Here is a 12,030-nt window from a genome sequence, read left to right on the forward strand (position 1 = left end):
ACTCAAAGAACACTGGACCTTATAAAGCGCTTTTATTGGTGGCCTGGACTTCAACGGGACGTGTCCCTCTACGTTAACTCCTGTCCCACCTGTGCTCTACAAAAACCGTTAACTGGCCCCCAAAGGAGGTTGTTACAGCCATTACCCGTCCCTACAGAACCCTGGACACATATTGCTACAGACTTTGTGGTAGAACTCCCACCTTCTCAAGGCAAGACTGTGGTTTGGGTCACTGTGGACCGATTCTCTAAAATGGCCCACTTTGTGCCATTAGCCAAACTCCCCTCCGCTACTGAACTGGCTTCCTTATTCACTCACCATGTATTTTGCATTCATGGTCTGCCTCAGGACATAGTCTCTGACCGGGGTCCCCAGTTCACTGCCAGGTACTGGAGAGCCTTATGTAAAATATTCAAGATACAATTAAGCTTCTCCACAGCTTTCCATCCACAGAGCAACGGCCAAACAGAACGCATGAACCAGTCTTTGAAGTTGTTCTTGCGAGCTTTTATCAACCACAAGCAAGATAATTGGGTGGATCTATTACCGTGGGCAGAGTTCGCTTACAATAATCAAGTGCACGCCGCAACCGGGAGATCACCCTTCCAGATCGTATACGGCAAACAGCTTAAACCATCCTTACCCTTGCCTGTACCTGTCTCCTCGCCGGCCGCCCAGTCAACCGCTAATCAACTGGGTAAGCTTTGGGCTTCTACGCAACACCGACTTCAAAGGGTTGCACTCTCTTCTAAACGCTATATTGACCAGCATCGAAAAAACGCACCCCTGTTCCTCCCAGGGGACAAAGTATGGCTCAGTACCAAGAATCTCCATCTCAGACAGCCCTCTAAAAAACTGGCACCTAAGTTTTGTGGTCCTTTCCGTGTAGCGGAGAGAGTGGGCTTGATATCTTATCGCTTACGACTACCCACCTCTCTACGCATTCATAATGTCTTTCACATCTCTCTGCTGAAGCCAGTCATACTCTCGAAATTCCACCATAAACCGCCTGATTCCTCTCCAGCACCCACGGCTGAGGATCCCACTTTTCAAGTACGAGAGGTACTGGATGCTCGGTTCTTCAACAGGCGTTGGGAGAACTGGCTTGCATGGGAAGGATGTGGAGACGAAGACAATACCTGGGAGCCAGCTCGGAACATCTTGGACAAGTCACTCCTGCGTCAGTTCCACCTCGAACATCCTGACAAACCCGGTCCTTTGAAGAGGGGGCGTAAAGGAGGGGGTACTGTTGCGATCCCGGTCGCCAGGCTAGCGACCGGGTTCTTACCTCCTTACCGGCTCTCCCGTCCCTGCTGTGCTCCTCCAGGCTCCGGGCCTGCCCGGCCGCATGGCAGCGGCGTCTCCCTCGTGGAGACGCCGCCGAGGCCCAATTCTGGCTCCTCCCCCTGCCGGGGAACGTGCGCGGGTGAGGGGACGTCCTTTGTAGGTCCAGCACCCGGAAGTGCTGAACCGCCTCTTTTCTGACGTCAGACGCCGGCTGGCTATATAAACCAGCCTCAGCCTCTCCTACCTTGCCTTGCAACAAGGTCGCTCCTGTGAGTACTTAGTTGCTTCTGCTGAATCCTGTTGCTGCTCCTTGATTCCTGGTTGTTCCTGTGGCTCCTGCCGTGCTCTGTTCCTGACTGTTCCAGCTCCGCCTGCTCCTGCCTTCGTTCCTGTGGCCCCTGCCGTGCTCCGTTCCTGACTGTTCCAGTCCACCTGCTCCTGCCTCCTCCCCTGAGGTTCCGCTCCTGCATTTCCAGCATTCTTCTTGTCTTCTGCTAGCCTTGACCACCGGATTCCTGCTCGACTCTTCTCGTCTTCAGCCAGCCCCGACCACCGGATTCCTGCTCGACTCTTCTTGTCTTCAGCCAGCCTCGACCACCGGATCTCCTAAGTCCCAGCGACCCGGACCCCTACGGGCTCCTCCTGGCTGGGTCTCGGGTTTCCAGGGCGAACACTTCTTCCTTCGCGCCAGACCTATTCCGCCTCCCGGCTCCTTTTCCAACGTCTGGAGTCCTCTCTCCAGTCAGCCGGGCCAAGGGTTCACTAACGGACTTTTCCCACAACACTTAATTACCAAGAAATGCAACCAGAGACCAGGAAAATATGGCAGAAAGATACAGAAATAGGCCCAATCATATTGGGTGCCACAGGTCTGATTAAGAATAATTTTAAAGCTCATCTTGATATGGAACCTGTTAAGGTTACATCTTATGAACTTCTGAAGGAGGCTCTCTGCGGTATAATGCAAGTACTAAGAAAGGCATTAGCAGTAAATTTGAGAGATTGAGATCATCCTCAACATGCTATGGCTTATGAATGAGGTTCATTCCTATCAAGGTACAGTATATGCAAAATAAAACCCTTTTGGAAAATTTGCCTGGCAGAGAAACCATTTAAATATGTGAATGTTTAAACTACTTCAAATATAAATCGGAACTAAGAATACATGAAAGAATCCACACTGGAGAGAAGCCCTTTAAATGTTCTGAATGTGATAAAAGCTTCGTGGGTAAATCTCAACTAAGAAGACATGAAAGAATCAACACTGAGGAAACAGGAACCCAGAGGAGAATAGAATACAGTAGTAAATGTACCAAAGAACAGTGCAAAACAGGCCAGGAAGAAGAGGAGAAAACAGAAAAATGAGGCACTCAAACTAATAAAGAACACCCGTGCAGAAACCAGGAAGGATGATTGGCAGAAGCCTAAGTATAGTGGTGGGTACAGAGAGCTACTTCAGCAGCCCTGCATGGATCAAGATCTGACACAGCAGTGCTTGCAGGGATATGAATTCAGGCTTATGGATGAGAGACTGGTAATTGCAAGACAGGATTGTGTACTATGGACGAGATGCTTCAGAGCCGGCAGTGGCGTGTGGTGAAGGCCTTCAAGGGATTCCCTGAATCCCCGGCCCTGATTATTTTTTTACCAGTGTCATCACCACTGCCTCGGGTGGAGCTGCGGGGCCAATGGAAGCTGACAAAGCATGCAGGGGCCAATAGAAAGGAGCCAAACAGCAGAAAGCAGCATGGGGATGGAGCCAAGAGGCCCAGCATTCCCAGGCCCGTCATCAGCGATGTCAGCACAGCAGAACGAGAACTGGCAGAAAGTGGGACTGTCCTTCCGTCTGAAGCAGACGTCCCACGTGCTTTGCTGACTGCACCGTGCAGAGCAGAAGGCAGGGCTTCCTTTCAGGCCATGCTGGCTCTCTAATGCGGCCCATGCAGAGCATAAGGCTGAGGGAAAAGAAGAGGCAGCATCACTGCAGCAGTGGGGCCAGTGGAAGGATCGCTGAGGCCCCTATGGAGCATTGCCCTCTTAAAGAGGCTCAAGCTGAAGGTTAAATCGCTCACTGCTGGGACTTGGGGGAGGCGAGGGGAGGGATGTTTAGAGCGAGATTGCCCAGGACTCTGGAAGGGCCAAGAGAGAATGAGACTGCTGTGGACTCGGGGGGGGGGGGGGGGGGGGGCTGAGTAAGTGATTTCTGGGGACTCGGGGGAGGAAGGCTGAGCATGAGTGAGAGTTCTGGGACTCTGGGTAAGAATGAGAGTGAGTGAGGTCTGGGGTCTCTGGGTGGGGCTGAGATTGAGTGGGTTCTGGGGGATACTGAGAGTGAGTGAGAGTTCTGCAGACTGGGTAAGGATAAGAGTGAGTTTGTTCTGGGGACTCTGGGGGAGGCTGAGAGTGAGTGAGAGTTCTGGGGACTCTGGGTGGGACTGAGATTGAGAGAGAGTCCTGGGGGCTCGGGGATGAGAGTGGTGAGTTCTGGGGACTCTGGGGGAGGCTGAGAGTGAGTGAGAGTTCTGGGGGCTCGGGGATGTGAGTGAGTTCTGGGGACTCAGGGGGCTGAGAGTGAGTGAGAGTTCTGGGGACTCGGGGATGAGAGTGAGTGAGAGGGTCAGCAAGGGATAGGGATTGAGAGTGAGAATGCTAGGGAGCTGAGGGGTTGAGAGAGAGACTGCAGGGAACATGGTGGGGCTCGGAGGATGAGCTATAGCTGCCGGTCCTGTAGTAGAGAATGGGAAGTGAGAATAATTTGATTTTCTCTGTTATTTTGAGAAACGCGTCTCTCTGAATAGGAGGAAATGCATTTCTGTTTTATTTCTGCGGTGTTGCATTGCAGGCAGAGTGGCTTTTCGGGGTTTCCAGACAGTTTATCCATGTTTCTCTTTCTAATTTGAGATCACTCATTCTCTTTTTGCTGTTTTGCATGTGGGACAGAGGTGAGGTTCTCTGCTAGTCTATGTCTGTGAGAAATCGGCTAGAACAGTCCATCTGCTACACGCTAGGAAATTTTTAATTATGTGTAAGGAGGATGTGACAATCTGGGATGGGGATGCAAGGCTCTACCAGCCTTGGGCATTGCTGTTCAAACATGTGACAGAGTATCCTAACTCGCAGTGTCATGTTTTCTTGCATGGGTGAAGGTGCCATAGGCACCAAATTGCCTGGCTGAGGCTTTGGATTACAGAGATTTTCTCCTGCTCATTGTATAAAGTATAAATCTGAGCTCCCAGTCTTCCCTCCTGGGCCCGTGCTCCTGGAGAACTATTCTCAGTGCTAGAGGATACCACATCATCCTGAGGGCAGGTCCTAGCTCCAGGATTGCTTCCTTCCTCATCAGCTGATGCTCTCCTTCCAGGTATAATGTATGAATCTGAGCTCCCAGTCTTCCCTCCTGGGTCCCTGCTCCTGGAGAACTATTCTCAGTGCTAGAGGATACCACATCATCCTGAGGGCAGGTCCTAGCTCCAGGATTGCTTCCTTCCTCATCAGCTGATGCTCTCCTTCCAGGTATAATGTATGAATCTGAGCTCCCAGTCTTCCCTCCTGGGCCCATGGCTCCTGGAGAACTATTCTCAGTGCTAGAGGATACTACATCATCCTGAGGGCAGGCCCTAGCTCCAGGATTGCTTCCTTCCTCATCAGCTGATGCTCTCCTTCCAGGTATAATGTATGAATCTGAGCTCCCAGTCTTCCCTCCTGGGCCCGTGCTCCTGGAGAACTATTCTCAGTGCTAGAGGATACCACATCATCCTGAGGGCAGGTCCTAGCTCCAGGATTGCTTCCTTCCTCATCAAGCCGATGCTCTCCTTCCAGGTATAATGTATGAATCTGAGCTCCCAGTCTTCCCTCCTGGGCCCCTGCTCCTGGAGAACTATTCTCAGTGCTAGAGGATACCACATCATCCTGAGGGCAGGTCCTAGCTCCAGGATTGCTTCCTTCCTCATCAGCTGATGCTCTCCTTCCAGGTATAATGTATGAATCTGAGCTCCCAGTCTTCCCTCCTGGGCCCGTGCTCCTGGAGAACTATTCTCAGTGCTAGAGGATACCACATCATCCTGAGGGCAGGTCCTAGCTCCAGGATTGCTTCCTTCCTCATCAGCTGATGCTCTCCTTCCAGGTATAATGTATGAATCTGAGCTCCCAGTCCCAATATTCCTGAGAGTGCAGTCCCAGCTGATCCTGAATCCTGCAGCCTTGTGTGCAGCCTCAGCTCCTGCTGTCAGTGCTGGGCGGGGGAGGCAGAGGGCAGCAGTCAGAGGGGGCTCTCTCTCTCTCACATCCTCTCTCTTCCTTACCCTCTCCCTGAGCCTTCCCAGTCTCCCCCCCTTCTGCGCCTCCTCACCCTGCTCTGTCCCCAGAATCCCTCCCTTTTCCCTCCTTCCTTCTCCCACCTCCCTGCTCTCCCCTCCCCCTGCTCCCCAGTCTCTCTGAGAGGCTGCAGAGTTACCCATTTTGGTTTTTATGAACGGAACTGGACTTGGCTTTATTAATCAGCCAATTGCAACACCCACGCCCTAGGACTACATTTCCCACAATTCCCATAAAACAGACAGGAAAGACAGTGCAGGACTACATTTCCCAGCATCCATCCTAACTAGATGGGTCATGGGGCCTTTTTCCACTGTCAAGTTTCGGATTCTAACAGCTCCTTGTGCAGCGGCTGCATTTCCCACTTCCTCTTCCTTGGTGATGTCACTTCCTGCTGGAAGGGGCGGGGCTCCCTGTACGGAACGTGGTGCTGAGACCGGAAGCTGAAAACCTTGACCGTGCAGGGAGGGAGCCAGGGCTGGAAATCCTGCTCTGGAGAAGGGGCAGGAGAATGGCTGCAGGGCTTTCTGCTCAGCAGGTAGGAGGGGGGCAGGGGATGCAGCCTGGGACTGATCCCATCCCCCACCCCAGGGACCGTGCAGGGAGGGAGCCGGGGCTGGAAATCCTGCTCTGGAGAAGGGGCAGGAGAATGGCTGCAGGGCTTTCTGCTCAGCAGGTAGGAGGGGGGCAGGGGATGCAGCCTGGGACTGCTCCCATCCCCCACCCCAGGGACCCTGCAGGGAGGGAGCCAGGGCTGGAAATCCTGCTCTGGAGAAGGGGCAGGAGAATGGCTGCAGGGCTTTCTGCTCAGCAGGTAGGAGGGGGGCAGGGGATGCAGCCTGGGACTGATCCCATCCCCCACCCCAGGGACCGTGCAGGGAGGGAGCCGGGGCTGGAAATCCTGCTCTGGAGAAGGGGCAGGAGAATGGCTGCAGGGCTTTCTGCTCAGCAGGTAGGAGGGGGGCAGGGGATGCAGCCTGGGACTGATCCCATCCCCCACCCCAGGGACCGTGCAGGGAGGGAGCCGGGGCTGGAAATCCTGCTCTGGAGAAGGGGCAGGAGAATGGCTGCAGGGCTTTCTGCTCAGCAGGTAGGAGGGGGGCAGGGGATGCAGCCTGGGACTGCTCCCATCCCCCACCCCAGGGACCCTGCAGGGAGGGAGCCGGGGCTGGAAATCCTGCTCTGGAGAAGGGGCAGGAGAATGGCTGCAGGGCTTTCTGCTCAGCAGGTAGGAGGGGGGCAGGGGATGCAGCCTGGGACTGATCCCATCCCCCACCCCAGGGACCGTGCAGGGAGGGAGCCGGGGCTGGAAATCCTGCTCTGGAGAAGGGGCAGGAGAATGGCTGCAGGGCTTTCTGCTCAGCAGGTAGGAGGGGGGCAGGGGATGCAGCCTGGGACTGATCCCATCCCCCCAGCCTCTCACTGAATCCATTCTTTGGGCTCCTTATTCTCTGCATCCGCTCAGGCTCTTCTTCCTGCTTCTCCCCCTCATACAGCAGCAGCTTCTCCTGCTTAAGGACCCTCTCAGTTTCTGCTTCCTGTGATTTCTTTACCTTCCCCCTCTGCCTCCTCCTCTCACCTTTGCCTTTTTACACTGAGAGTTTGATGCTCCCAAGGGCTTGTCTGGGTACTTTTCTAGTTGCCTTTACAAAACTGGAGATAGGAATTTCTCCCCCTGCTCTCCTGTGAAACTTTGGGTTGCTCATAACTCATTATTTGTAGAAAATTTAGCTGGTGGAGGTGCTTTGGGTAGGGTAAATTTTAGCTGGAGAGACTTGATATTCAGTGCTACCTGGGTAAAGTTAGTCTGATTGGAGAAATCCCTGTCCTGTAGTGACCCAGAATCTAGCAGCCCTCAGGTGCACCCGGATGAGTGAGTCAGACTTGCCCTGGGATGGAGATCTCCTGCAGTACCTATCAGCAGCACAGACAGACAGTACCATCATCCTACAGACGCATGTTTTAAGCTGACGTTCTTTATAACCCAGCCTGTCCCCAAGCCCTTCCCCCTGCTACCTCACATTCAATCCCCCACCACCAAGCTCCAGCAGCCTCTCTCAGTCAGACTCCATCCCCCACCAGGCTTGATGCTGATCCTTTCTCCCCAATGCCTCTAACCCAGGCTTAGGCTGCTGGCACTGCGCTGGGGATCTTCCTGCCACCACACAGTCTCCTTGAAAATTCTTTCCACAGCTTCCACCACTGCTGGAAGAAGTCTTCCTACATTCGGGCCGATACAGTACAGTGCGCTCCAACGGAGCGCACTGTTAACCCTTGATTGGACGCGCGTTTTCGACTCGCTAGCGTTACCCCTTATTCAGTAAGGGGTCAAAAACGCGCGTCCAACCCCCCCCGAACCTAATAGCGCCCGCAATATGCAAATGCATGTTGATGGCCCTATTAGGTATTCCTGCGCGATTCAGTAAGTAAAATGTGCTGCCAAGCCGCACATTTTACTTTAAGAAATTAACGCCTACCCAAAGGTAGGAGTTAATTTCTGCCGGCGCCAGGGAAGTGCACAGAAAAGCAGTAAAAACTGCTTTTCTGTGCACCCTCTGACTTAATATCATGGCGATATTAAGTCAGAGGTCCCGAAGGGTAAAAAAAAGTGTAAAAAAAAAAAAATTCGAAGTAGGCCCGCGGCTCACGGGTTAAAAACCGGACGCTCAATTTTGCCGGCGTCCAGTTTCCGAACCCGTGGCTGTTAGCGGGCTCGAGAACCAACACTGGCAAAATTGAGCGTCGACTGTCAAACCCACTGACAGCCGCCGCTCCTGTCCCTAAAGAGGCACTAGGGGCGCGCTAGTGTCCCTAGTGCCTCTTTTTACCTGTTTCTACTGCCAGACCTAATTTGCATACTGTATCGCGCGCACAGGAGAGTGTTCTGTGCGTTCACGCAGGCTTTACTGTATCGGCCCGATTGTGAGTAAATGCCGGCTGTTTCCAATTGGCCCCATGGGAAACTTGCAAATGCACAAAGAAAATTGGATGGATCTGATGGAAAAGTGGTTTGGCCATGGCCCACCAAGACCTGCCCTAGGCTCCACCTCTGATACCACCAATACTTTTGTGCACACCGTCTCCTGGGGCCACACTCTGCCCCTCTTCTTCCCACACACATCTGCCCCTCCCACAAGGTTCTCATGCACCCCCATACCCTGGCTCTCATCACAGCAATCCAGATGTGCATTGCTGATTTCAGGGAGAAGGGGGAGGATACTGGATTCCCCTCAACTTCTCATACTCCCCCAGCATTCAACCCCCTCCTCTTCTTGTATCATCAGTATTCACCCCTTTCTTCACCTCATCCCTTTCAGTATTTTCCTCCTTTCCCTCCCCATCAATCTCTCAACAGCTCCCTGATTATGCTCTAGGATGCTTCCTTCCTCTTCCCCACTCTGACCTGAGTTGAGTCCTGGGATCCCAGCCTGTGGCCTTATCTGTATCTGCTCCAGCTTCTCACTCCTGTTGAATAAGGGGACAGGGCGGGAGGGAGTGAGACTAAAGCACAGGACCCAGCAGAGGAGATTTCACATTGCTCTGCTCCTGTGCTGCCTGCAGTACCTGCTCAGTCTCACCCACTCCCATGGGCATAGGAGGGGGGAGAAGTTGAGTTTTTGTATCAGAGTCTGCAGAAAAGAAAACTTAAAAAAGTCGTGAAAGTCCCCGGGGGTTAGATAGATCTCTGTCTTTTTGTACAGTGAAAAGAGAGCCCAACAATATAAAGTACTTAGCTCAAATGTCAGTCCATACATCAATCACCCCGACATGACCATGTTTCGAGCAGTTTCTGCTTCAGGGGGTCTTTTCATCCAAATTGTCGGATCCGGAAAGAAGGAGCACAAGAACTGCATTTGAGAGCAAAGACAATTTGGATGAAAAGACCCCCTGAAGCAGAAACTGCTCGAAACATGGTCATGTCGGGGTGATTGATGTATGGACTGACATTTGAGCTAAGTACTTTATATTGTTGGGCTCTCTTTTCACTGAACAAAAAGACAGAGATCTATCTAACCCCTGGGGACTTTCACGACTTTTTAAGTAACAAGATAAAAAAATGTTCATAAAAAGTTATTGCTCCTTGTGAGTCGGAAGATATCAATAATAAAAAGAATAAAGTTGGACCAAAGGTCTATTCAGTTTGTGATGATTTGCAAACTGAGGTCGTGAGGGTCCTACAAACTTTACCGATTTAAAGTACCGTATTTTTCGCTCCATAAGACGCACTTTTTTTCCTCCAAAAGTGGGGGGAAAATGTATGTGCATCTTATGGAGCGAATATAAAAAAAAACCAAACAAAAATCTAACAAACCCCCCCCTCTCCTGACTCCCCCAAGACCTGCCGACTTAATTTACTGCAACCCCCCACCCTCCTGACCCCCCCCCAAGACCTGCCGACTTAATTTACTACAACCCCCCACCCTCCTGACCCCCCCCCAAGACCTGCCAACTTAATTTACTGCAACCCCCCACCCTCCTGACCCCCCCCCAAGACCTGCCGACTTAATTTACTACAACCCCCCCACCCTCCTGACTCCCCCAAGACCTGCCGACTTAATTTACTGCAACCCCCCACCCTCCTGACCCCCCCAAGACCTGCCGACTTAATTTACTGCAACCCACCCACCCTCCTGACCCCCCCCCCAAGACCTGCCAAACGTCACTGGTGGTCCAGCGGGGGTCCAGGAGCGGTCCGGGAACGATCTCCTGGGCGTGGGCCGTCGGCTGCCAGTAATCAAAATGGCGCCGACGGCCCGTTGCCCTCACTATGTCACTGGGACCGACCAATAGCAGCGGTCGGTCCCAGTGACATAGTGAGGGCAACGGGCCGTCGGCGCCATTTTGATTACTGGCAGCCGACGGCCCACGCCCAGGAGATCGTTCCCGGACCGCTCCTGGACCCCCGCTGGACCACCAGGGACGTTTGGCAGGTCAGGAGGGTGGGGGGTTGCAGTAAATTAAGTCGGCAGGTCTTGGGGGAGTCAGGAGGGTGGGGGGTTGCAGTAAATTAAGTCAGCAGGTCTTGGGGGGGTCAGGAGGATGGGGGTTGTTAATTTAAAGGGTTGGGATGGGGGGTTTTTTTGGGGGGGGGAGGGGTTCCCAGAGAAAGAAAAGTTTTCTGATCTGGGGAGTGGACCGAAATGGCCCTCCCCAGACCCGAAAACAAAATGGGGAGAAAAAAAAAAGCTCTGCACTCCCCTAATTTGCTCCATAAGACGCCCAGACGCAGAGCCGGTTTAGCACAATTTTTTTTTTTAAATTTTCCCCCTCTGAATCCTAGGTGCGTCTTATGGAGCGAAAAATACGGTAACTAAGTTTTCCACTGAGGTTGTACGGTGTTGTGTTGTGATGTGAAGCCAGGCAGAATATTTCTGCCAGAGAATCGTATTAGAAGTCAATTGCTTGAGTTTAAACTGAGAATCTAAGTTTGATGGAGGCCACCTTCAAGGTTGTCCCCTGGGTGAGAGAGCACTTGAGGCCTCTTCAAAGCTCGTTGCTTTCTGGTGGCGTCCACTGTCTCAGGACTGCATGGTGAGGCTTCGCTTTCCATCTGAAGGAGGGATATTCCTGTGAAATGCTAGAAGGGTTAGTGCTAATCACAGATGCAAGCCTTCAATGTTGGGGGGCTCACAGTCAGGAGTTGCTGGTGCAAGGTCGCTGGAGCGCCGAGGATCATCAGTGGAGCTTCAATAGTTTGCAAGCACGTGCAGTTTGACAGCCATGCTAAATGTCTGTCGAGAGTTTAGAGACTCAGGTGGGCCGGATAATGTCGGACAATGTGGCAACTGTGGATTTCATTCATTCATTCATTATCAGTCTAGAACCAAACCTAAGCTCACAATTGACAGAGGAGATAGATGTTGCTCTGCCATAGCATGAGCACATCTTTTAGATATATTAGCCTGCCACATTACTGGAAAGGGCAATGTAAGGGCCGTCTTGCTCAGGGTTCCAAAGTTCTTTAGTCGAAGAAGGGATCTGAAAGTTCTTGGATCGATGCTCTCATCCAGGCATGGCTGCCGGACAGTTTTCACATCATGGCCACTACTAGGCATGATTGTTTGAAAGATTACAATAGAAACCCTGCTTCTGATGGAAACGGATTGGGCCCGATGGCTGTGGTGTGCCAATCTGCAGTAGCTGCTTGTGGGCAGGCCACTTAGGGTACCTCCCGGGAAGGATGTATGGCTTTAGGGACCAATTCTTCATGACAATCCGGGTCCATTTTCTTTTACAGTTTGGCCCTTGAGAGGACTCAAGTTATTGAAGCAGGGTTATTCTGCTGCAGTGCTTTCACTTTGCGTCAGGCTAAAATATAAAAATAGGTATATTTCTATATCTCGGGCTTCTGTGAGAGTTGGGCGAGTTTTTGAGGCCTTGTGTGAGGAGCGAGGTTCTCAGCCTCTCAAAGTGGAAATTTGATTAATT

Source organism: Rhinatrema bivittatum, chromosome 2 (genome assembly GCF_901001135.1).
Source record: "Rhinatrema bivittatum chromosome 2, aRhiBiv1.1, whole genome shotgun sequence".
Lineage (NCBI taxonomy): Eukaryota > Metazoa > Chordata > Amphibia > Gymnophiona > Rhinatrematidae > Rhinatrema > Rhinatrema bivittatum.